At 44.6% G+C, this 26636-nt stretch overlaps 1 long non-coding RNA gene across 1 annotated transcript in view; it reads left to right on the top strand.

The window, feature by feature from the left end:
• Positions 1-644: 644 nt before the first annotated feature.
• Positions 645-26636, top strand: part of LOC138247455 (uncharacterized) — a 209661-nt gene continuing 183669 nt past the window's right edge. The window contains exons 1-2 of the long non-coding RNA XR_011194510.1: positions 645-732; positions 5433-5482. This is a non-coding gene — a long non-coding RNA (uncharacterized lncRNA). The remainder of the gene's footprint in view (positions 733-5432; positions 5483-26636) is intronic.

Below are 26636 nucleotides of genomic sequence, written 5' to 3'. Positions count from 1 at the left end.
TATTTCTTAGCACAATTCCCTCTTATGTGGATAATGTTGGAAATAGCATTAAATGCAAGAGAACGCAAACGGTGAGCAACTTAGCATTTACCACAATTTTCTTAGAGCAAAATGCACCCTCTTGTCCAAAGTGGACACGAGAATGCATTTTGCACTAAGTAGAAGTGTTAAATTCAGAGATCATGAATGGAGATTATTTCCCCTAAATGGATCTATTAAGTGAGAAGGACAAATTGCATAATTATCCATAGGTTCACGTCAAAGAGTAATGTGGAATTACCAAAATTATTCTAATTTCTTTGGCATAATTGAAATTCCACCCAGGCCTATTTAAAATGCTTTCTATGTGTTCTTAACTCATCTAAGACTAAGAAAGCTATATAAGAATGTCTAATAACTTGAAAAATGTCATTAAAAATAAAGACCGAACAATTTCTAACAGCATTCTAGGGCCCATTGTCTCACTCTTCCAAGGTCTTTGTAAACCTTCTGGAAAGTAACTACAACATTGATCCTCATAAATCATTTCTTTACTCTCCTTTTGGACTTTGTGTAATACCTGAAATGAGCACGAAATGTACCATTTCCCTACAGTGTGTTTATTTATAAAGCATTATTGAATGTTCTTAATGCATTACAGTTGGCGCTCTTCTCAGACAAACATTGATGAACTTCTGCGTCTCCAGTCGGTGTATCCAAGAGCAAGAGGCTTTGCTGCAGAATGTAAATGCAGTAAGTGTGCTAAACTGTTGTATGCCACTATTCCGGGAGTGGAGAAAATACCTTTATCTTTGATCAAAAAACACCTTGCACGTTTATTTTAAATAGTAAAGACGACAATCGTGCTGTTTAAAAAAAATGAATAACTTTAATTTCATTTCATTTCATTTCCTTTCATTTCATTTCCTTTCACTTCCTTTCCTTTCCTTTCCTTTCCTTTCCTTTCCTTTCCTTTCCTTTCCTTTCCTTTCCCTTTCTTACCTTTCCTACCCTTCCCTTTCCTTTCCTGTCCTTTCCTTTCCTCCTGTGGTGCAGTATCTAGAGATAGCATGCTGCAGTATGGTCCTAGAACATGAATATAATATATAAGCAAGCAGGATGCAGCATGCATAGGAAGAAGAAGTAACAAGGAGAAATAACAATATTTCCCTTTATTACTCCTGCTACAGGATGGTGTAGTATTTTGGCACAGTACGAGGCATGCTCACTTTAGTAACTGTAGGATTGTGTCAAAATCAAAGGGTGAATGCGTGGGAATGCGTGGGAATGCGTGGGAATGCCCAGGCTCGACCCACGGAATGCATTCCTGATGCAAATTAATGCACGGCAGCAGTATTGTGGATAAGTGGATGCTTACCCTCAGGGACATTGATTGATGCCATCCTCATTGAATTGACTTAGGGCCATATGTACGAAAGCTTTTTCCCATAGACACAGAATAGGTAAAAGCCTTGACTTTGAAGATTAAGAAGTATCTTACATATTTGGGTGTAAAAACTGGCCAACCATTCCCAGAATTCCTTATCTTGTTTGTTGACAATCTAGCAACTCTTTTGTCTTATGCGTTGAATTGGTGAAGTGCTGCTTTGTAACATGATGCACACCATTCACTGCAAGAAAATGGTATACCTGCAAAGCAGATGAATATCAGGTGTAACTGTAGGCAGTGCTTATAGTATTTATGCATCACGAAAACAGCAATAAAGTCAAAATGCAAAGCAATAACAATCCTAAACTGAATTGGGAAATTCGAGTAACATCTAATAAAGACAATTACCCAAATGTTACAAACATCTATTAGGGAGAAAAGAGATATGAATGTTTACATTATTAAGCAGAAATAGCACCAGAGAAAAGCTAAAGCAGCTATGATAGCCACCAGCCCTGGTAAACAGGGATCTAGATGCAATTTGAGGCTTACAAAGATGGAGCGCCAGTCATATACACCAACCAGCTTTATCCAGGTCAAAGATTTTACTGTATGATTTAGGTTCTTATAAGGGTTTGGCTAATAGATTACCCCATCAGAAATGTTACAGATATCTCATTTGCCCTATTACAAGGTCCAAAGGATATATGCACTAGCAATGCAGTGGGAAGGATATCAGTAATATTTGTGATAGTGTAAACAGTCTGCCAAACTCTAAATCAGACCATTGGTCTCTTAGGGTTTCTGGTATGGCTCCTGTGGGTCACTCCCAGGACCTTAAGGTCAGCACTTAGAGGCCAGGACTTCCTCTAGACAAGGCCCACAGCAAGGTCCAGTCCAGGTGCAGTTGCTACTTGTCAACTGGGTGCTGTGCGAATAAGCCCTTTAAAATAGGAATATTCTGCTTTTGCTTTATGGTAAACATAATATGCAGTATTCCTTGGTTTATTCCTTCTATCATCCTATTTTTCCACACTCTGGTTCCTATGACATTCTGTTCCAAATCCCCTGTCACAATCATTTTCTTTCCCTCATGGCATACCCAAGTAAAGTGACCCTTCCTGCCACATTTCCAGGTTTTGTTGCTCAACACTTCTTGGAGACTCAACCATTGTATGAACTTCCAAATTTGTTGCAGGCTCTTTGAGCTGATTTACACAAAACACTTTGCCTTCATTTCCATCCTTTGTTGTTAAAAAATTTTAGTTTGTACCCAGAAGTATTATTCTTCCAGCTTACATTATTTATTCCAGATCTTGTGTTGCTCCAAAATGCTGAATGCCTTTTCTGCAAGTCTGCGATTCTTCAAATACTTTTACTATAGTTATGGATCTTACAAGTGCAGGATTGTTTGCAGCCAACAGATTTTCCTTTATATTTTCACTAAGACATTGCAAAATCAAACTGGTCTCCTCTCAGCTCTTACATCATGTTTCTGAATCGACACTTTCTGGCCGACTTCCTTAGCTTTGTGACAAATGCATTTTTGTGGTGAAGTATAGAACTTTTTTCTTTTATCACTATGTTGATTGATTTCACAAATCTAACTTCTAGCCTCTGTTATGCCATTTTACATATAACTTCAATTATTTCACCTTAAGCTGTCAAAACTTGTGGGTAAATGCTTGAATACATCCTGACCTTTTTTACCCAATAAGCTAAAAAAGCATGCTGTTTTGCTGTCAGGAAGGAAGTGTAAGCTACCTATACCTACTAAATATTTGTTGTAATTCCCTATCCATTCTTTCGACTCAGTGTTTGGAGGGGGAGGATGGGTTTGCTAGAGATTTCATTAAAAGTAAAATCCATTTAATTGAGATCAGTCATGAGTGAAATATAGGCCAAGCGGAATGGTGCATTTCAAATGTGAATATTTTTCCAAACTCTGCATGACTGCATTTACTTGAACTTTTCAATTTGCTAACGTTAACAAATTCCAAATAGCTTCAGCCCAACAGAAATGTTTCTATACTGACTTTTGCCAGCTCTTTGCATGAAATAAATTTCTTATGCTAACAAAAAAAGCTAAATTCTTCCATTCTTTTTAACCACTTAACCTGCACTGGAATCTCAAAACTTGCAAAACTAATCTTAAACTTGCTTCTTTATGAATAGACTTTTAGGGGCATATTTATAAGGCCCTATTGGCATCTTGTGTCACATTAATGTCATTATTTTTTCGTTAATGTGGCCCAACGAGGCCGCAATCCCTGCGCAGTATTTACAGGGTGGCACAATGCATACATTGCCCCACACTGTAACCCCTTGCGCTACATTATGCCTGCGCCAGGCATAATGTAGGCAAAGGAGGCATACCCTTGTTTGGGGAGCAGGAAAAATGGGATAAGGAAATCTATGAGATTTCCTTGTGCCATGTTTTACAGGACTTATAACACTTTCTCAAGAGAAGGTGTTAAAAGGGAGCTTCCATTCTGTAGAAAGGGGCCCTATGTACTCTACAGGAGTAGCACCAATATTTTGGTGCTACTCCTGAAGAGTTCATCAATAGCGTCATGAGAAATGAGGCTATTGTCCCCTACCCTGCGCTGTGGTGTGCCGTATTTTAAATACAGTGGCACACATGGTGGAGGTAGGGGGGTGCAAGGGGCAAAGGGAAAGTGGCACTGCACTCGGTGCAGCTCCACTTTCCATGAATCTGCCCCTTAGTGTGTAGATGTGTGAGAATCAAAATGACATAAGCTGTTTAAGCACAAAACCTTCATGAATATTTTGTCTTTCAGAAACCAGATGAATGTGAAATTTTAAAAATGTAGCAACATTGTTAAAATATAGTTGAATGTATAATATATTAGAAGCGTCTTAAAAATTACCATCTCAATGTAAACTGTTCCTGTCTCATGATGTTCTCATCTGCTCATTATTTGACTGAATAACTTATTTGAAACAACTGATGTAGCTGCAACCTGACCATCGGGAGTTTTGGCAGGCAGCCTTTTCCACCTGCCAAACTCATAATGACCCCCAAAATCTTCCACAGGATCTGATTTCCCTTGTTTCCTCTGGAAGAAGTTATATCTATCTATCGCTACACAAACTGTAGGTTGATGGTACCCATCTAGATCTTATAAATCACTTTGGAAATAGTTTTGTTCTTCTTCTGTTCACAATTTCGTTTCCATTCGGCTATAAACTCTAAACTATGTAGAAGAATCTTCTTCTTTCTAGAAGTAGAAAATTCTGCAGACTATTAATTTATAAATCTCTATCTTTCTATTGTGATACTTAATCTAGTTTTTCCTATCATAAAATCATATGCTCATAAGCAATACTTTTAGAATAGATAACTAAGGTAATAAGTAGTAGTTACACTTTGGTAGTGTGTTTCTAATGTAGTATGCAGACATGCACAATTGACTTATCTATCAATAATAAGTGTGCGTATCAATGAAATGTGAAGTATTTATAGTATGACACGCTAATGGTGTGCATATCACTGTGCTTCGTGGATTACTATCTATCAATGGTAAGTAGGTATCACAAAAAATATTTGTCTCACTTGAATAGTTGAAGACACTCGTAATTGTAGAGCACTCGATTGGAAAAGCAAGTTACTTTTAAAATAATTGTATTCACATAGTAACACTCTGTAGCGCAGAGTTGCTAGGAAACAAAGGCCTCCATTTCAAGGGAGAGGCCGCACTAGCTTAGACTGAAAAATGTAGCCAAGCAACATAGTGACAATGCCAGAGTACACTCATAAATGTGTATCCAAGGGTGCGCTTGGTCGAAGGATTTGACAATAATACTCTCGTGCAGCTAGTCACGTCACAACGCACAAGTGCGTCTTTAAGCAAAAGTGCAAGCTCACACTGTGGGTCAACTTTGGCTCCGCTATGGCATGAACAATTTAACAGCCTTGTGCACAGCGCAGCAAGAGTACTTTTTTCCACAGCTTATGGTGAATGTACATGAAACATCCAGGATCAGTACCAGCCACCATTCTCAGCCAACTCTGTTTCACCTGCTCTCTCCTCTATGTCAGGTCACGTTCTTCAGCCCGCAACAACATGAGATGAGAAGGTCCACACATTGGTAAGCATCTCCAAGCCATCTCCAAATTGTAATGAGTGAAGATGCCGAATGGTAAGTTAATGAGTAACTTATTGCAATGTATGGAGAGAGCAGGCAGTTTGTCTTCTCTTCCTCAGGATCGCATCAACTGCGGATTGTTCCAACATTCTAACCTTGAACTACCCATCATAGCATTATGACGATTCATCCCTGAACCACATACTTTAGCAACACCAAAGGTAGGACTCGACCTGTGACAGGAAATGGCCTAAAACGCAATATGGAGACGTCACATATTTTCACCCAAAGCACATCCTACTTTTATTACACCAGGAAGGCCTGAAGCCATGTATTCTCTTGTCACATTAGTCAATGGCACACTATGTGGTGTATTCCAAAGGTGACAGTTACTTTTTCATGCCATGGATGTATTTCAACAACGTATATCATGGCCTTTTAGAAATATTAGGGGCTTGCAAATGTCTTTATATATTAGGGGTAAGAGCACATACAATGAACAGCAGTGCCCTCTGTGTCCATAATCTAATAAAACATCAATAAAATAGGGTCCATTAAAAAGACAAAAAAACAGGAGTGATAATGCAGAAAATGTGGATCTCCTATACGAGCCACTGTAGGAGGGTGGCCTGGTTTGTAGTGAGTACTTACACCTTACCAGGCCCAGTTATTCCTTATTAGTGAAATGTAGACAGTGTCTAGAAGCCAGGCTCTCTAGGGGTAGTGTGGATGAGCAGCCAAGGCCTAACTAGGAAACATGCAAAACTCATGCAATACCACTGTAGTCACACAGTACTCACACACATGAATGAAAATACTCAGTGTTACAAAAATAAAGGTGCTTTATTTTGGAGAGACACATATGCCAAAAATACCACAGCTAGTAATATACACAGGATATACACTAGAATGCAGAAATAGCTGTAAAAACAGTTAGAAAACAGTGCATATAGTGAAAATCACATACTAAGAAAGTGGAATGCAAAATTTGGTTTCCCACCTAGGCAAGTGTAGTGGGTAAAGGGGCACTGGGAGTATTAGAAAACACCAAAGGTAAGTAATAGAACCAAGTCCAGAGCCCAGGAAAGCAGGAGTAAATCACAGTAACTTTCCTAGAACACACAAGAACACAAGAAAGAAGATTATGCAAGAACCAGAAGAGACTGCAAGACACCAGCAATGGACCTGAAGACCTGTGGAAGAAGGGGACCAAGTCCAAGAAGCACTTGAGTCCAGGGGAAACAGGTGCCCTTGCTAACCCGGTTGAAGGTGCAAACGAAGAACCACTGGTGAAGAAGAACAGTTAGTACTCCAGGTTGGTGCATATGATGTCCCAGGCTGGATGGATGATTGCAGTCTGGTTTGTGTCACTGGATTCTGCCACAAGCCTTGGCACATGCAAGGCTTGAGGTTAGCGGAAAATGGTGCTGCCCTAGAACAGCAGGGAACTGGTGGCCTCTACCGAGGAGGGAAAGGCAGAGGGGGCTCTCAGCAACTCAGAGAGCCTTTAAAGGACCAGGCAGAGCACTCAGGAGTCCCACAGCATGGGGACAAAGAAGGTGCTGAAGGAGGCCCATGCAGCACTACACAAAGGGTTCCCACGCTGCCGGAGATTCACGCAGGAGGCTGTGCATCGCAGGAAGAAGTGCTGGGGACCAGAGCTGCACGGTGTATGACGAACTTTGTGGAAGGATGCCAAGAAGCCTTGGCAACTGCAAAACACACGGTGCACAGGGGTACTGTCTTGCTTGGGCAGGCAAGCTCTTACCTCCACCAAAGTTGGACAGTTGGATGTCTGGACCATCGGGACCACTTCAGTCCACCACCCGTGTTGCTGGATTCATGCACCTCTTCAGGAGTGGGGACCCAATCCACCGGTCTTCGCTGCAGAGGGGTGCCTGCTGAAGCAGGGAAGTGACTCCTTCACTTCAAGGGAGATACCTTTGTTCTTCTGGTGCAATCTGAAGACTGGCTGTCCTCTGAGGATGCACGACCGGGAAACAGTTGCAGTTGCTGACAGGAGCTGAAGATACATTGTTGCAGAAGTCGTCTTTGCTTCTTTGTGCAGTTGTAGAGTTCCTGGAGGGTCCAGATGGAGGTTCTTCGGTAAGAAAGTGAAGTGAAGGATGCAGAGGATTCCTGCTGGAGTCTTGCAATCCGAATCTGAGGAAACAGCCAGAGGAGAGACTCTAAATAGCCCTGAAAGGGGGATTGGACAGCTACACAGGTAAGCACCTCTCAGGGGAGGGCTCTGACGTCACCTGCTGGCACTGGGCACTCAGATGCTCTCAGAGTTCCCTACCACAGTGGTATTCAAGATATCGAAACCCAGGGACCCTCTGGAGGAGCTCTGAGCACCACCCCTGGGTTGGTGATGGACAAGGGAGTGGTCACTCCCCTTTGCTTTGTCCAGTTTCATGCCAGAGCGGGGACTGGGGGTCTCTGAACCGGTGTAGACTGAATTATGCAATGAGAGCACCATCTGTGCCCTTCAAAGCATTCCCAGAGGCTTTGGGAAGCTACCCCTCCCATGCCTGTAACACCTATTTTAAAGGGGAGAGGGTGTGGCATCCCTCTCCCAAAGGAAATCCTTTGTTCTGCCTTCCTGGGATTGAGCTGCTCAAGCAACAGGAGGGCAGAAACCTGTCTGTGAGGTGGCAACAGCTGGGGCTACCTGGAAAACCTCAGAAGGCTGTAATGGCATTACTGGGGGTCCTCTAAGAAGCCTCCAGGGTGCATGAAATCATACAACCAATACTTGCAAAAGCCTTGGGGTATGATTTCAACATGTTTGATACCACACATGGCCATATTCAGAGTTACCATTGTGAAGCTGTACATAGGTACGGTGCACACGTAAAATGGGGTCCCCGCACTCACAAAGTCTGTGAAAATGTTCCTGGATGATGTGGGGGCACCTCTGCTAGTGCAGGGGTGCCCTCTCACACAGGTACTTTGCACCCAGCCTTCAGGGTTGGTACGCCTCACATATGGCTGACTTATATGTGACCTGGAGCACTGTAAATGGCAGTGAAAGGGTGCATGCACCATTTCACACAGGCTGCAATGGCAATCCTGTAGAAGCCTTTGCATGGGCTCCCTATGGGTGGCAACAGAAATGCTGCATCCCTTAGGGATCCCCTGGAACCCCAATGCCCTGGGTACCTAACTACCATATACTGGGGACTTATAAGGGGGCACCAGTATACCATTTGTGGGTCGAATACTGGATTACCCGTATCCTATAACCATAATTTAAGGAGAGAGCATAACTACTAGGGTCCTGATTAGCAAGATCCCAGTAGACACAGTCAAGCACACTGACAAACAGGCCAAAAGAGGGGGTAACCATGCTAGAAAGAGGCTACTTTCCTACAGCCACCGCAACCAAGAGTTCGGTTTGCCTAATCAGTCCCTTGATAGACTTAGCTGTTCAGGCGATAGAATGTAGACAATTCACCACTTTGAACCTACCTGCACCCTTCTGTGAACATCTTCCATAGCCACTAACTGTGTCCACAAGGAACCCTTCACTTCACCTGCAGGCCCCACCTGTGAGGTACTTAACACTAGCCAGTTTACAGATGCATCCCAGTGTGGGGACAGTACCATAAAGGGCATCAAGGTTAAGTGGCTCATTCTGTTCCCTTGTTTGGACTTTTTTCCCCAAGGTCTGCCCAAAACGCTAGCAGCAAAAGAGGCCACTGACAGCTGTCACTGTTAGGAACCAAACCACTGGCCCTCCACTTACTGGTGGAAGCTCCAATGTGGACCTTTGGGTAGGCCTAATTTCAGACCGTGGGGCTGACAAAGAATCCCCCACTCACCCCAGAGGTCTATTGGACTTTTTTGATTCAGGATGCAGTCACCTTCTTCCACTTTTGCTTCCACATCTCAGATGACCATTTGAGATGGACCCCTCAGTTCAAAATGTGTACCCCAAGAGTGAATATGTGCATGGCAGTTTAGGACTTTCTGGGCAGACACACAGTCCCCCCAAAAGTGGCACACTTTGGTGGTGTCATATATTGTTTGCAAATAGGTCCTGAAGGTCAGAAATGGCTTCTCCAGCATCAGTCTTGCGGTGTAGCATATCCTTCACCTTCTACCCCTTACTTTACTTCTGGGCATCATGCCATTCAATTAGGAAGTATACCCAGAGAACCATGTGCTTTCACCTACCCCTTCTGGCTCTCTTCTCACCGGTAAAAGCTCATTGCCAAGGATTCCGTTAATGCGCAGCTGGAAACTGACAATGACCTTCCTCTGGGCAGGTAATCTCTTCCATTCTAAGGATACTATGGCCATAGGGCAGAAGAGTCATGTCTATCTGCCTGCATTACCCTACAGACCTGTCCTGGCAGATGCTGTTCAGGGGAAAACAGACTTGTATCGTCATGGTCTGGTTGGCATATGTATCCCACAGTGCAGTGACACAGACCCCATTAACTGTAATCTCCTGGAATTGATACTTACCATCCTCAAGAATCACCAGCTTACGCTCTTGACCCTCCTCCAAGCTGAGGGATACTAGGTAATGCTCCACCTTCTCCTCCTGCAAATAATCTACCTCTTAGGCACATTGGTCACCAAGGTGGAGTGCCCACCTTTGGGTTACATCTGGGTACCGAGTTCCTCCTCTTAAACCATGTCTGTAGACAGTCATACAACTGGCCTATTGATATGGCACCTAAGGCTTCTTCCCACCAAACCTCCCCTTCTCCTGCTCAGAAGTGCTCTGGGAGTCCTTCCCTTTAAACCTCTTTTGGGTCCCTTTTAAGAATGTTTCTGTATTATCATGGCCTTCCTCTTCCCTCTGCAGAGGGAACCCTGGACTTCTCTTCTTCAGGTCACTCCTAACTACACTCCTGGATACTCTGGTACTCAGCAAAAGGTCAGCCTATTTCTCAAGCCCCCTGGGTACAGTTCTTTGGAATCTACCAGGTCCTGGTGCAATTACTCAAGGTGTGCTCCTGCAGCCCATCATAATCCATTACTTTACTGCCATGAAGTTAACCATCCAGTTCCTTACTTGACAGGTCTACACATCCTGCCAAGACTCATGTGTCTGTTTCTGGGCATCCCGGAACTTCAGGTGATCATTTTCTGGATGTACACCAAATTTGCATATGAGTTCCTCCTTCATAGGGGTATACCTAATCTGACAAAAAGGATTCTGATGACAAAAGTTCCTGCAGTTCAGTGAGTGTTTATGTCATTTCTGCAGCTGGACATAGTGTTTGGGTTAATAAAACCAATCAGTGTTGGATCGGCCAGCAAAGCAGTCTGGCACTCTGGCACTGCCAGATGGACCAGCTTGAGGGGGACAGTGTGTGGGCATTTTTTGTGTGCCATGGGTGTGACTGGGACACAAACACCAAGATCATGCACTTGTCATTTAAAACTGGGCCATCTTGCCTTGCCAGAGTGCTAGCCTTCATGGCAGGCCAAACACTTCACTGTAACCAATAAGATCTTTCAATATTCCCCTCAGCACTATTCCCAAAATAGCTATGCATTGTGTATGGGAAAATGGGTGTTTGCAGTCCTATCATCAGTCAATTCATCATCTTCATTTCATACAGTATTTGTCGAGTTTTTTTCCAATCATGTTCTGTGGGACAGTCCATTGAGCCCTCTTATTGAGACCCTAATTCAGAAATAAACCTTTCTGACTTACCCACATTTCCGGGTCCCCTAGTCAGACTAACCCGGGTAGTCTATGTGGGGAGTATCACCTACGTGGGTACCAGTAACAGTAACAGCACTAGCTAAGACCATATGCTTAGCCTTTAGTTGTTGTACCAACATCAAAAAAATATTGTGAATTGACTGTGGAAACTGTTTGAACAATATTTAAATGTAATACATAGTACTTCAAAATCTATTCCATGCACTTGATCAATCTCTTACACTGATTACACTTATGGATCTTACACTGATTGATATTCTGTAAATAGACTTGAATAGATCCAATTTCTGCCACCCAGGGAATGTGGTCATCCTAAATCTTAGTCACCATTTCCCTTGGGCTTTATGCATTTCACTATTGAAAGGTTTACTGTGTTGCATGTTGTGCTTATGCCTTTCACACTGTACTGAACAGAGTGTCCATGTTGTACTCTTTTTTTATTGCTGGTTCTTAGACTCAGCACACTGGGGCATTGATATCCATTGCCCAGTGTGTGTGCCCTGGAAAAATTGCCTAATCCTGATTGGCGTATTGAACTTTTCTATAAGCCCATAGTACACAACACAGAAATACTACTCTGCCATGAAAGGTTGATTATTACCTGTGGACTGCAGAAAACATGTCGACCTAGGATTGCGCCAAAGTCCCAGGTTTCAAAAATGTATATCACTGCTTCTTCTTATTGGACTTTTGTCATTTAGGACCAGGTGTACTAACATTAGGAATACCGATTTCCTAATTATGGTTCTTTCTGAATCACAATTAGGAAATAGATATTCCTAATGTATAAAACTCTTGAGTTTCATTAGTGTTTCCTAGTGGATCACACAAATAGACCTACCTCATGCATATAAAATAAGATAGGTCACAATTTGGATCCCACCAGGTTTCTCAGCTGTCACAGCTTACCACCATATATGTCATCACTTTGTAAAAGAAAGCTATCTTTTTTTTATTTCTAAATGCAGCTCTTTGTCGTTAAAGGAAAACGGTATGCGTTTAAATTAAAAATAAAACAAAATTTGTAGTTTAATTGTTTAAGAACAGACAGTCCCTTTAAAAATTCAAAGGGGAAGGAGTCCCTTGAGGACCCCTTCCCCTTAGTGAATGGGTTACAGCCACTTTTAAACTGGTGATAAATTATTACTGTTTTGCAACCGGAATTTGATCGCAAAACAGTAACACATACTGTAGGAAAGTGCCCTCTTTTCGTCATGGTTACCTCCACTTTCCGTCTGCTGTCAGTGTGTTTTGACTGTGTTCTCTGAGATTCTGCTAACCAGGACCCCAGTGTCTGTGCTCTCTTCCTCTAAATGTGGTTGCTTCGGACTTAACACATCCCACAACTGGCATAAGTTCCTGGTATACGGTACTTAGGTACCCAGGGCTTTGGGGCACCTGGGGGTTCCCCATGGGCTGCAGCATGTATTGTGCCACCCATGGGAGCCCATACAAAATGTGTCTGAAGGCCTGCCATTGCAGCCTGTGTGAAAAGGTGCATGCACCCTTTCACTACAGGTCACTGCACCAGGTCATTATAAGTCACCTGTGTGGTAGGCCCTCCTAGCAAGGTGTAGGAACCTGTGTGTAAGGGCACCAGTGCTAGACCAGAGGTGCCCCTATGAACTCCAGCACCATTCCACTGGACCTCGTAATTGCGGAGAAACCATTTTACCCATGTACTGGACACAGGTCACACTACCTGTGTTCAGGTACATAATGGTAACTCCGAACCTGGGTATGTTTGGTATCAAACATGTCAGAATCATACCCCAGTACTGGTACTGGTATTGGTTATATGATCCCATGCATTCTGGAGGTTCCTTAGAGCAGTGTTCCCCAACCCCCGGGCCGCGGACCCCACTGTGGCGGGCGGTAAATGTTTGATAATTTTTCCGTGGCCCGCTTGTCACACAATGGGACAAGGGGGCCACGGAAAAATTATCAAACATTTACCGGTCCGCGGCGATAAAAAGGTTGGACAACACTGCCTTAGAGGACCCCCAGAATTGCTCCTACTAGTCTTCTGGTGTTTTCCGGGCAGCCTGCGCTGCTGCCACCTGTCAGACAGGTTTCTGCCCTCCTGCTGCTTGAGGCATTTCAGGCAGGGGAAGTCAGAACAAAGGATTTCCTGTGGGAGAGGGAGATAACACCCTTTCCCTTGGAAATAAGGTGTTACATGGCTTGGGTGGGTTAGCCTCCCAAGCCATTGGTATGCTTTGAAGGGCTCGTTTGATCCCCTTCTTGCATAAACTGGTTTGCACCAGACAGGGACCCCCCGGTCCTTGCTCCGGCGTGAAACTGGACAATGGAAAGGGAAGTGACAACTCCCCTGTCCATCACCTCCCTAGGGGTGGTGCCCAGAGCTCCCTTAGGTGGCCACTTAATTCTGCCATGTTGAGCCCAAGGTGGGAAAAGGCCCCTGGGAGCATCTGAGTGCCCAGGTCAGGCAGGTGACGTTACAGCCCCCTCCTGATCGGTGGTCACCCTGCTGGGTGATCAATCTCCCTTCCTACGCTATTTAGGGTCTCCCTCTTGGGTGGGTCCTCAGATTCGACATGCAAGCTTCCAGCAGGACTCCTCTGCATTGTTTACTTTATCTTCTGGCCACTGGCACTGCAACTGGACCCTCTAGGAACCGACAATCTGGGACTCCAGCATGACTCTGCATTTTCAACATTGTATCTCCGACTTCTTCCAGCAACTTCAACATTTCCCTGGCTGTGCATTCTCTGAGGGCGATGAGTCTTAGCCTGCACAAGAAGTAAGAAGGCATCTTCCTTGGAGTGAAGGAGTCACTTCCCTGCATCAGCAGGCACCAACTGCAACGACGACCGGCTGCATGGATTCTCTCTCCTTCAGAACTGTGTAGATGCCGCATCACAGGGGGTGGTCTGGCGTGGTCCATCTGGTCCTCTCTACCAGCTGTTCAGCTTGGGAGACAGTGAGCCCTTGCCTCTCCTTGCAGGACAGTAACCCTGTGCACCGGGACTCTTGCTGCTACCAAGGTTTGTTTGTTCCTCCTCCAAGGGATCTTCAGGATCCATGTAGCCCCCACCCCCAGCTGCTTCCTTCGCTTGTGCCTCTCCCAGCTGCTGAGGGTCACCTCAGACTCCCCTCCTTGGGTCAAGTCCCCTGGACCTTGCTGGTCCTCTTCAGCCTTGCAAAACCTTCTTCTCCGACTCTTGCATTTGCATTTGTGTTTGTGGTTTTCCAGCACCAGTGACTGACTGTCGACTTGGGACATCAATTGGATCACTTCTGGAACTCCTCTTCTGCTCCTGTGCTGCACTGCTGACTTTCTTCATCCACTGGTAACCTGGTCTTGCATGCACAGAAGGGTGGGTAGTGGGTCCTGCCACAGACAGACACTCCAACACAAACAGGGACTTGGGGTCAGATGTAGGAAGGAAAAATTTTGCGAGTCGGAAATTGCGAGTCATTGCGAATCGCAATTTCCGACTCGCAAAATAGGATCCAAGAAAAAAAAGCGACATCAATTTGCCACTCGCAAATTATGTCGCACTGCAGATTGCGAATCCGCTGTTAGCGAGGTCGCTTTTTGCGACCTCGCTAAAAGCGAACTCGCAATTTGCGAGTCAGGTGTCACAAATTGCGACTGGGCCGCAAATTGAATGCAGGTGCAGCAAAACAGTTGGAAAAACACTTCCTGGCTCTTGCTGATGACATCAGGGCCAGGAAGGCCTCAAATACACCTGGGAGGAGGGAGGACCACACCCTTTTCAAACTGCTGTGCAACTACCTGGAGAGAGGAACTGCTGCTAACATGGAAGACACAGGCAGTGCAGGAAGGAAAAGGAAACTAAAATTCTCAGAAAAAGAACTTGAGGTGCTGACAGAAGAATGCTGCCAGCACTATAACCAGCTTTTTGGCAAGGCAGCCATGAGTGTCCCAGACACTGAGAAGAGGAGGATCTGGCAGCAAATCCAGGAGAGGATCAATGCCATTGGGGTGAGCCACCGAAGCATTGATGAAATAAAAAAAAGATGGTATGACCTGCGCTCCAGGACAAAGGAGAGGGTGGCAGAGCGCCTCAGGGAGATGAGGGGCACAGGAGGAGGCCCATCCACCATCCCACCACCCACAGCCATGGAGGAATTGGTGGAGCAGACACTGGAGCCTGAGGCTGTGTCAGGAATGGAAGCATTGGACACGTCAGCGCAAGGGACATCCAAAAGTGAGTACCATGAAACATGCATGTACACCTACAAATGCTATATCCACACTCACCCAGTACACACCAGCATGCACAACCAGACTAGCTCCATTCCAGACTAGCAACCACCAGAATGGTGCATTATGGTCAATGTAGTACAGTAGTCAGCATATAGGCAAATGTTTATTATGAGGCTTACAACAGATGTTATAGACTGACAGTGTGTTCCCTATGTCCCACAGGTCTCCCACAAGACACCCCCACCAGCCACACCATCCAGGGTGAAGACAGCAGGCCACAGGCAGTGCAGGAGGCTGCAGCAGCCAGTACAGGGCCCAGCACGACACCACCACAGTCCCCTCCAGAAGAAGTACAGGACATGGAGGAAGGAGACACGACACCTGGCCCCAGCCACACTGTGAGACAGCCAGAGCCAGCAGCACCACTGCGTCGCAGATGCAGAGTCCAAGTCCAGGTGGTGGCCCTGTAGGATATAGGGGAGGCATCCATGTATGCAGTTGAGGCATCCCTTCTTTCTGGTCAGCGCCTGCAAACAAGGCAATTAAGGATTAGATCAGGTGCAATGCAGAGAATGGAACACAATATCACACATGGCCTGGCTGATGTGAACACACAGTTCACAAGACTAAATGACAATGTCAGCAAACTTATACATTCAATCCACCAACTGGTGACGGAACTGGTGGCTGAGAGTCAAAGCGCATGACGCCGTGAGCGCCACCTAGTTCCAAGATTTGACCGCATGGCAGCGTCCATTGGCCGTCTTGCCATGAACACCACAGGCCTGTCAAGACGGACCGTGAGTCTGCAGGTGGAACTGGGCCACTTTGCAGGGGATGTGGTGCGGGGACTGGGCCGCATTAGCCACACTGTGGACATGTTGGAGGCCAGGCAGGTGGCAAGGGACACAGGTGAGACCCCTCAGGAAAGTGAGGAGGGGTCCACTATCAGCAGTGTATCTGCCACTGACACACGTGTACTGGGGAGTGCCAGTGCACGTCATGGGTCAGCAGACCCACCTGGGACGAGCCATGCTGGGTGAACCAGGAGGAGGATGTAGGCACAAACACTGCAGGACTCATGAGGCACATGCAGTTAATGTGTCCTCATTAAGTGTGGACATGTGTAGCACCTTACGGACAGTTATGTTCTTTTGTTATTAGGTTCACTAATTAAAATGTTTTGTTTGTTCCACTACCCAACTGGGCTCTTTGTGTGTGACATTGGTGAATGTGGTGTCTGTTGCCATGTACCTTCCAAAGTATTGGGTTTCAATGTGGTCCCGTCTCTGTCTGCCTTGATTTGCAATGCTTCTATCTCCAGGCTGCCGATGTGGTAGCTCTTGCTCGTCATCCTTTGAATCTGGGTCTGCAGGGGTGAGATGTAGCCCACGTCTGGTGGCAATGTTGTGCAGTATTGCGCATGCGCCAACTATCTTGAAAGTTTTTATTGGGGCATACTGGAGCGCACCTCTACTTCTGTGGAGGCATCAGAATCTTGCCTTTAACAGTCCAAAGGTCCTCTGTATGACATTTCTGGTCCGCCTATGTGCACTGTTATATCGCCTCTCATTCTCATTGCTGGGTGGTAGGTTAGGGGTTAGTATCCATGGTCGTAGCGCATATGCACTGTCACCTGTTTGGCAAAAATAAGCAAAGTTAGCAGGGCATGGATGGTTTCTACAGTGACCTGTGTCTATGGCTTCAGGGTGTCTTCAGCAATACCTAAGAGATATCCGTCTCCGAACTCCCCACGTTCTAGGCGTTGGTGTATACCACAGTGCCTGAAAATGCAAGAGTCATGTGTACTCACCTGGAAATTTCGCTACCATGTCAGTGATGACATAATGGGCATCACATACCACCTGGATGTTCAGTGAGTGGGTACATTTCCTATTGCGGAAAAGATATTCCAGATTTTCAGGAGGGCAAATCTGGATATGTGTCCCGTCCACACATCCTATTACATGGGGGACGTTGGCAATTCTGTAGAATTCCAACTTGGTGCTGTTAATTTCGGACTCATTCCTGGGTAGGTATATGTATCTGGACATGTGTGTAAGTATGGCATCTAGGAAACATCTGAAGAAACGTGAGAGTGCACTTTGGGATACCCCACCTGCCACTGCAATCACCCCCTGATAGCTCCCCGAGGCCAAGAGGTGCAGTGAGCATAGCACTTGCACATGTGTGGGGATGGCGCTGCCGCACAGTCTGGCGTTGAAGCTGCGGATTGAGTAGATCAATTAATTCTAATATTGCTGCACTGCTGAGTCTGTATTTGTCATCTATCTCCTCCTCAGTTTGTTGGAAAAGTGTCTGCCTGGTTCTGTATATCCTCTCCTGTCTCTGGCTCCTCCTCCTCCTCTGCTGGGTGGCGTGGACTCTCCTCCTCCTTGCTATCACATATATTTCAGCCATTTGGAGTAACACAGATGCCTTCTGGGTCTCCTTTTAAACTTAGGTTCTGGTTACCACCAGCTTTGACTTAGTGGTAATTTTGGTGTGCAAAATGGGCTTTTTGCGACCAGTCGCAATTTGCGAGTGGCTTTCTCTTATGGTTTGCGACTCACAAATTGAGACTTCCTATTTGCGGGTCGCAAAATCAGGTCGCAATTTTTGCGAGTCGGTAATGGCTCGCATCGCAATTTTCACTTCGGAAATGGGATTTTTGCATCCCATTTCCGATTTTGCGGTGTCGCAAATTGTGATTCGGGCCCTTTGCGACTCGCAAAATTTTGCTACATCTGGCCCTTGGTCCTCTTCCTTTGCAGGTTCTCTTCTGTCAGGATCACCTTGGTTTCTTCCTGTCTTGTCTGGGTCTTGCACAGTGTTAAAAACGGGGTCTCTAGTTGGCAGAGGTATACACCTTGTCTAAGTAGGGACCACAATCCTAAGGAGGGTAAGTCATACAAAATATAAATTATTCTGTGATCACCTTCTGGTAGCTTGACATTGAGCAGTCAGGCTTGACTTAGCAGGCAATGATGCTAGGGTGGGACAAGGTGGCGCTAGAGTCTTGTAAATATGCCCCTAAGTGTGTTAGGCCTCTTGTCTGCTTTCAGCCCCCTCTGTTTGCTAGGTTTCAGTATCTCAGCCCTGCTATGGGTGTTGAAATTGCACAGTTCCACCTCCATGGTGAGAAAGAAAAAAGAAGGTGGGGTACTTAAATTTAAAAAAATGGAGAAAACAGCCAATAGAGAACAAAGGAAGAGTTTAAAAAGATGTCATTCTGATGTCCAATTATTTATCAGAGATGTTTGTGTAACACAAACAACTGTATAGTACTGCACAAACAGTCCTGTCCACACCACTGAGCACCAATGTGAGAAACTGGGTCATTGGTCTGCTGGGTTGTGAGCCTTGGTCAAGCAACACGCACAATCCTTTGCAGAATGAACCACAAGAAGTCGTTAAATTATTCTGTGCATAACTCTGAGTAGCTTGGCAAAAAAAATAACAGTAAGGCTTAACTTAGAGGCAATCTATTAAGTATTTATGCTACAAAAAAGAGTATTGAAGTGAAAACACAACAGAATTATGATCCCAAACCAATTTTTAAAAAATAGAGTGCATTTTAATAAATTATTTGATACCAAAACAACAAACCTCACACCAGAGTGATACATTTTCAAATTTTTTGTGAAAACAAACGCTTTAAAGGTCAAAGTGCCAACTGCAGACATCTAGTCGACCAAGGCCCGGTCCCCTTGGGCCGAAGCTGCAATCAAGATTTCTTCTTTTGAACTTAGTCTCTGAAATGGAAGTCCAAAATGTCCAGCGTGCTGAGTCAGAGGGCTGTAGCCGAAGACAGTTTCATTAGGCTGGATAACCTTTTGTTGAAGAACCATTGAAAAGGATTTGCTGCTGCAGAGGAGGATGTAGCGGGAGAAGCCGCAAAGTCAACCTGACAGGTGATACACCGTGGGCCGATAAGTGGTTCCCAAACTGGAAGCCGCAGCTCCCTGGTGCGCCATCAAAACTAGCCAGGGGCGCTGCACACAGTTTGTGAACCACTGAGCTATTTCCAGTTCGGACACAATAAAACTACAGCCAGTGGTTCCCAAACTCTGTGCGGCACCCCTGGCTAGTTTTGATGGTGCACCAGGGAGCTGCAGCTCCCAGTTTGGGAATCACTGGTCTCCTTGTGGTTCTGAGAGCAGTTTTTGACACAAATGTTTTGGGATTTGTCTCTCTGGGCACCTCTAGCAGCACAACCAAGGGTCCATGATGTATGGGACATCTCTTGGGGATTCAGGACTCAGTCAGGCCGGGTCCAGGTGCGGGTTCAACAGGGTGGGAGCCTTTTGTGTTCCCGCACCTCTGGTAGAATGCAGCACGCATAGAAAAAGCAAAAAACGAGGAGTAATAAAAGTATTCCTATTCGTTGTGCCCTGCTAACGCCACCCCTAAGGGGTGGCGTTAGATTTTGGCTCTGCCTCAGGTTTACAAGATTTCATAAATCTGAGGCAGTGTCAAAATGCAATGGGTGTTGCTGTGGCACACCCACAGCAACACCCATTGCACGCCCCTTCCATGCACAGTGCTGCGTGGGAAGCGGCTGTATTTCCAAGGTGGCGTTAAACCACAAAAAGTGGCTTAACGCCACCTTGTAAATACGGTGCTGTGGTTAGCTCCACAGGAACGTCACTAAAAGTGACACTCCTGTGGCGCTAGGGGCTTATAAATACAGCCCTTTGTCTTTTTTAATAGCCCTACTCCCCCCTTTTAATTTTTTTGCATTTCCTTTGCATCTTCTTCCAACATGCAGAAGCCATCTCCATCAGAAACATTTCATTTGTGTGGTACAAACATGGAATTAATTTGTAACCGACGCCCATTGTTGCTCTCACTTCTCCAACAAATATCCCTTTACAGAGAAGTCCCCACCATCCCGCACCCGTCACTGCTTGTGTTTGTTTGTTTGAGTAGCTTTCATTCATAACTGCATCACCAAGACATGCCAAGTCCGAACAGTCGAGCATGCTCGTCTCGCGCCTTGACATCTTTCTAGTATTTGCATCACTTTCCTTATTGAAAAGGCTATGAACAAATATGAGGCAGACAAGCAGGGCTACAAGAGTTGGTTAAACCACCGAGCACAAGCGGTCTGTCGTGGAGCGTTTAAATCGCACACTTAAAAGCAATCCTTAACAGCAAGAGTCTTAGGTACGGGTCGTAATTAGCTAACCCACCTGTATGGAGCACAGAGAGCACTGAATAACCTGCCTAAAAGGTCCCTGGGGGGTCGTACTTCATATGAGTGCCTGTTCGGAACACAAATGTTTGTTCCTGATCTAGATGGTCCTGGAAACGCCTTTTGACATAAATGATCGTGCCACTGTTTTGCAGGAATTACAACAGTTCCGTGAAGATAACTCTTCTAAAAGTGCTGCCTCCACAGGAATTAAGGATGTGCCAGTAACACCTACTGGTTGGATCTTGTGCGTGAAAAGGTCGCAGTGAAAAAATAATTTGTCCCTTCTTATCGAGCACCAGTCCCTGTGTTGGGGATACACGGAACAAGAACTGTTATTTTACCACCGTTGCCAGGTGCCAAAGAAAATCGCTTTGTTTCTATTGACAATGTCAAGTTACAACATGTGGCCGATTCTGCACAGCCGACCAAGTAGAACGTCCAGTAGTTCCCGAATCCCTCTCACTACTGGGGAAGATGTTCTGCTCCAAGTTATTTATACCAACACTGTTGCCTCTCCGAGCTTGGGGAGGGTGGAAGATGATCTTGCATTAGTTCCACTGACGACAAATAATTTGGAAACATTTGATCGAGTCACCATGACTACTGATGTTACGGATGGTGCTATCTACAGTGTACCACCGCGAGAAACACCAACTCCTCCATTGAATACAGCGGCACCTTTTACACGAACTGCCTCTGGGTACTTTGCCAACAACAACGATAGTCTATCGGACTCGTTTGCCTCTTCAACCACTGACCCAGGTCCACGTAAGCTGATTTGTTGGCTTAAAGATACGTATTTTGTTTTTCCTTGGAACTATCTGTGGCTCTTATTGACTATGTCAGCATTTTTTCTCTGGATAGGGTTTGTTGTTACCTTTTTTTTGTTGATACATGGTCATTTTCTTCCTGAGAGATCAACGGTTGAACAGGTGGAGGAGGTGTTGAAGCCACATTTTTCATCACATAAGGTTCGAAGAGACTTGTCCTTTGTGAACATTTCTGCAGTACCAATTCCGGATGGGATTGTGTGGGATAAAGTAATGTTTGACATATACGGTCCTACTGAGATAATTCAAACACCGTATGTTCTAAAGTTATCTATGAATGATATAATAATACCAGGCATTGTATCTGATGATTGGGATGTGGAGACAGTTGATTCCATGATGACTGAATTACAATACTATACTGTCTATGAGAATGAAGATGTTTACAAGTTTAAAGACAATTATGGTGACATGTTTTGCTATAATTATTATGGGCACCACTTTCTACATAAAGCAAGTAGTCCAAAAACGATATTTGACTATACGCAATGGGAGCATTGCCCAACTCCCCCACAAGGGAGTTCTAAAACTTATTCTGACAAATTTGCGTATTTTTCTGGGCATCATCAAATGAATGCTAAGTCATATTATTTTAAGTTAACTCCGTCTAAAGATAAGCAAATGTTGTTGACTAATACGAAATTCATATACTCAGATTCTTTTGTTTCCAGACTGTCCATTGAAGGTTATGAATATTGGTCAAATAATATTGATTTGAAAAGTGTTTGGGGAACAAAACATTGGCAGACACAGGGTAGAGAAACATTGTTTCGAGCATGTCTCGTTCCCGTCCAAATGATTTTTTTAAATGAAACAGTACAACAGACTAGATGTCTGAGTTTAGCAACGATTAGAGAATTTAATATGCCTAGTATACCTGTCCCTACAAAAATAAATATATTAACGCCACTTTTGGTGAACTTACAGACTGGGTCCAGAATGGTACATTTAACACTTCATTGTCACGTCCGGGCGGGTGGTTATTGTGGCCTATAGACACCAATGGGTGTCATCAACGTTTTGTCACCTCCTTGGGGGGTTTCAGGACGAGTCGGGCAGACCCTCGCTACATATCACCTGAACATGCTGAAATTATTACTACATATAGTGTGGGAAAATTGTGTCAGCAATGGTTAAAATCATCCTCGCTAGATGCAGTCAAGACACATCTCACTCTCCTGTCTAATAACACTGACTTGCAAGATTTTTTGTCAGGCCTGAAGACACCACGTATGAAGCGTTTCTCCTACAAAGTGTGCCACATAGGGCCACATTGATCCCAGAAGGTTGGCAGTTAGAGGGGTGTGGAGGGGTAGTGGTAACGTAGCTGTAGGGGAAATGAAGCGTATACATCTAATGTCTGAATTGCGCAATGTCAAACAATAAACTTGGGTATAAATCCCGGCTTCTCCACTTAACCAAATTGTGTGATCCTAGGCAAATGTTGTATTTCACTTTACCTCCTTTTTCTTCATCATCACAAATAAGAACCTTGAAATACATCTTCAAGATGTATGCTGTATAAAACCTTCTGGGTCTAATTAGAGAAACTATAATATTGTTCATTTATAATAGAAACCCAGCCCTCCCAAAGAGTTCACATAACAACTGACTTGCCTCTTAGTTCACAGTTCACATTGTTGTCAGGGTGTGGGGGGTGGAGGGGGATGAAAGTTTGTAAATTTATGTTTGAAAAAGATCACTTTAAAAAATACTCTTCAATGCAGTGAAATAATTGTGTGTACTAAAATGAAATGGTTCTGCAGATTAATGAAATGCCAATCCAATCCAAAATACTTTATTTGATTGTTTAACACAATCATAAAAGCAAATAAATATACACATAGCACCAATCAACTTCCTCTTGACAATAAATAGATAAAATATATAGCATTATATCATGAAATTCACTAAGAAAGTTTAAGATCAATAATTCATTAAAAACAATAAAACTAGATGAGAAGCGATGTTATCAAATATATATTTGTTGTTAGTTGTTTTAATAGAAAACTAATAACGTTACTAAAATCATTCTACATAGAAACCGCCTCAGTTTTGCCTAAAGGTGCGATCTAGCCTTCATGACTGCCCACAAGAAAATAGCTAAACCATTGCAAATTTGAACTGATGGAAGAGTCAGCAGATAGAGAAAAGCAGGGCGGCACTGTTTGATTTGCAGGGATTTTAAAAATGGTATCACAAATACTTTCCTTAAATTTCGAATATAATGTGCAAAAGAGAACTATATGCATTGTACTTTGGGGTGACACTGAGTGACAAGGACATTTCACCAGTACTGGACTCCAATCATTGGTAAGCGGAAAATTAACAAGTCGATGGAATATCTCTAATCTTAGGCGTGTGAGGACATAACGGTGCCTCGGATTCAATACATATTTCCGGTATGGTTCCATACTATCCGATTGCTGCATCAAAAAACTTCTCCTCACGCTAGGTCTCGTTGACTCAGTAGCCCACCTCCGATCAGCCAGGTAAGTAAGACACATTTTTTTCAAGGCTTTCTTAGAGAGTATATCCATCTTTTCTGGTGTAAAGTAATACTCATGGTAGCCTAAGTCCCTGAAGAAGTTCTTTATATACACCAGCCAGAGGATTAGCAACAAGTGACTTTTAGGGGGTGATTCTAACTTTGGCGGGCGACGGAGGCCGCCTGCCAAAGTTCCCCCTCCAGAACACCGCTCCGCGGTCAGAAGACCGCCGCAGTGATTCTGTGTTTCCCGCTGGGCTGGCGGGCGACCGCCAGAAGGCCGCCCGCCAGCCCAGCGGGAAACCACTTCCCACGAGGAAGCCGGCTCCGAATGGAGCCGGCGGAGTGGGAAGTATGCGACGGGTGCAGTTGCACCCGTCGCGAATTTCAGTGTCTGCTAAGCAGACACTGAAATTCTTTGTGGGGCCCTCTTACGGGGGCCCCTGCAGTGCCCATGCCGTTGGCATGGGCACTGCAGGGGCCCCCAGGGGCCCCACGACACCCCATACCGCCATCCTGTTCCTGGCGGCAGAACCGCCAGGAACAGGATGGCGGTATGGGGTGTCAGAATCCCCATGGCGACGCAGCAAGCTGCGCCGCCATGGAGGATTCTTAAGGGCAGCGGAAAACCGGCGGGAGACCGCCGGTTTTCCCTTTCTGGCCGCGGCTGAACCGCCGCGGTCAGAATGCCCTTGGGAGCACCGCCAGCCTGTTGGCGGTGCTCCCGTGGTCGTTGACGCTGGCGGTCAACGACCGCCAGGGTCAGAATGACCCCCTTAGTGATTGGGCATCCTCTATGACAGCCCTATTCAGAGTTGCAAATTCAGAGGTCCACACTTTGTACCAGAGTAAGATTGGTTGCACTTTTATTAGATCTATAATGTATGTTATCCCCAGATCTGAATGGCATGCCAATGTTGAGGTGGATTTTGGCATGCTTAAAATGGACTTTAGGAAATAATTTTCTACTATCTGCAACGCATTACATTTCCTATGTCCCCAGAGACCTGCCCCGTACAGTGCAACAGAGACACATTTTGCCTTATAGATAGTCATCATATCTTTTGGGGTAGCCCTTCCAAATTTATTAGAATTATTTTTTATAGCCATAATGGTTTTTGCAAAGTGTAGTTTCCTGGAACTAATTGCTTGCGACATGGTACATTTGTTGTCAAACATAATTCCTACGTATGAAAAGGATTCTGTTTCAACTAATTTGACGCCCTTTAATGTGACACAAGGTTTTTTCACAAATTTGATACCACAGTTCATCATGTAAGTTTTAGAATGATTGATTTTGAGGCCTAGATCTTCCATATAATTGGCAAAAGTAGTCAATAAACGCTGTAAGGCTGCTGGAGTGCGTGCCATAAGGACAGCATCATCAGCATACATAAATGCTGGGATCTGTCGAGAACCAACTTGTGGAAGGTCTCTACATGCTGTGGATAAGACAACCTCTAGTTTATTGATATATAAGGAGAACAAGAGAGGTGCTAAAACACAGCCTTGATGTACCCCGTGATTTACAGGGAAAGAGGAAGTACACTCCCCCTGAGACCCAAAGCGTACCCTTGCTTTAGCTCCGGAATATAGTTTCCTAATGAAGTGAACTATAGTGTTGTCTACCCCCATATGCAGCAAAATGGACCATAGTTTACTGTGAACTACACAGTCAAACGCCAAGGTCAGATCAACAAATACGAGATATAAATTTCCTGACTTGGCCTTCGTATATTTGCAGATCAAGATATCTAAGTTCAAGGCCTGTTCCACAGTCCCTATCCCAGACCTAAAGCCATATTGTAAATCTGTTACTATGTTATTAGCTTCCGTCCACTCCTGCAGCCTATTTAAAAATATACGTCCAGAGATCTTTGCAATTGTGTCGAGGAGTGAGATCAGTCTATAACATGCCGGATTTCGACGGTCACCTTTCTTAAATATTGGGACAATGATAGACTCTGCCCAGGTCGGGTTAAAGGTCGTGGCGCAGCATGCTCGTAGAACCTGCGTCAATAAAGAGCCCCATCGTGAAATGTTAGACTTATAAATATCAATTGTTACTCCATCTGAGCCTGGTGCTTTCCCACTCTTGCTAGCACTTATGGCGTCGATCACCTTGCTTAAACTAAATGGCGGAGTGATGGGCTGGGGGTCGATTCTATAGTCGTCTATGTCTGCATTTATCTTTTTCAAAGAATATATTTTGGAAAAATGAGCAACCCACTCATCTTCCGTGATGGCTATTTCAATACTTGGTGACATACTATCACTCAGCAGGGGAGAGTTAACTACCTTCCAAAATTTGGCACTATTATTTTGGAGGCTTGCCTCATGTAGAGTATTGCAAGCTTCATCTTTTAGGAATTTTTTCCTATTTTTTATGGCCTTTTTATACTCTTTTTTGAGGATAGTAATCTCAATCTTATTGGGATTTTGTCTATGTAGATTCTGTTTAAGTTTCTTATGAGCCCGTGTGCATTCAGTATTGAACCAACTTTTATTTCCACACACTTACTGTGAGAGACTGTTTAATTCCCAAAGTAATTGCTAAGAATGCGCTAATACAGTCCTGTGATCTAATGTTATCCAAGAGGCAGGTTTCCACCTCGAAATCGCACAACAGACGTTCTATGAAACCTATCGGTTCAATCTGAGACCAATGTAAAAAAAAAACATTCCTTGAGCCCAGTTCAATGTTGGCTACATTGTCTGGTACTCTATTAGGTTTATTTATAGCTTGGGG

The sequence above is a fragment of the Pleurodeles waltl genome, chromosome 7, assembly GCF_031143425.1.
Source record: "Pleurodeles waltl isolate 20211129_DDA chromosome 7, aPleWal1.hap1.20221129, whole genome shotgun sequence".
In the NCBI taxonomy this organism is placed as follows: domain Eukaryota; kingdom Metazoa; phylum Chordata; class Amphibia; order Caudata; family Salamandridae; genus Pleurodeles; species Pleurodeles waltl.
Note: the sequence above shows the minus strand (reverse complement) of the source record. Positions and strands in the feature narration are given on the sequence as shown.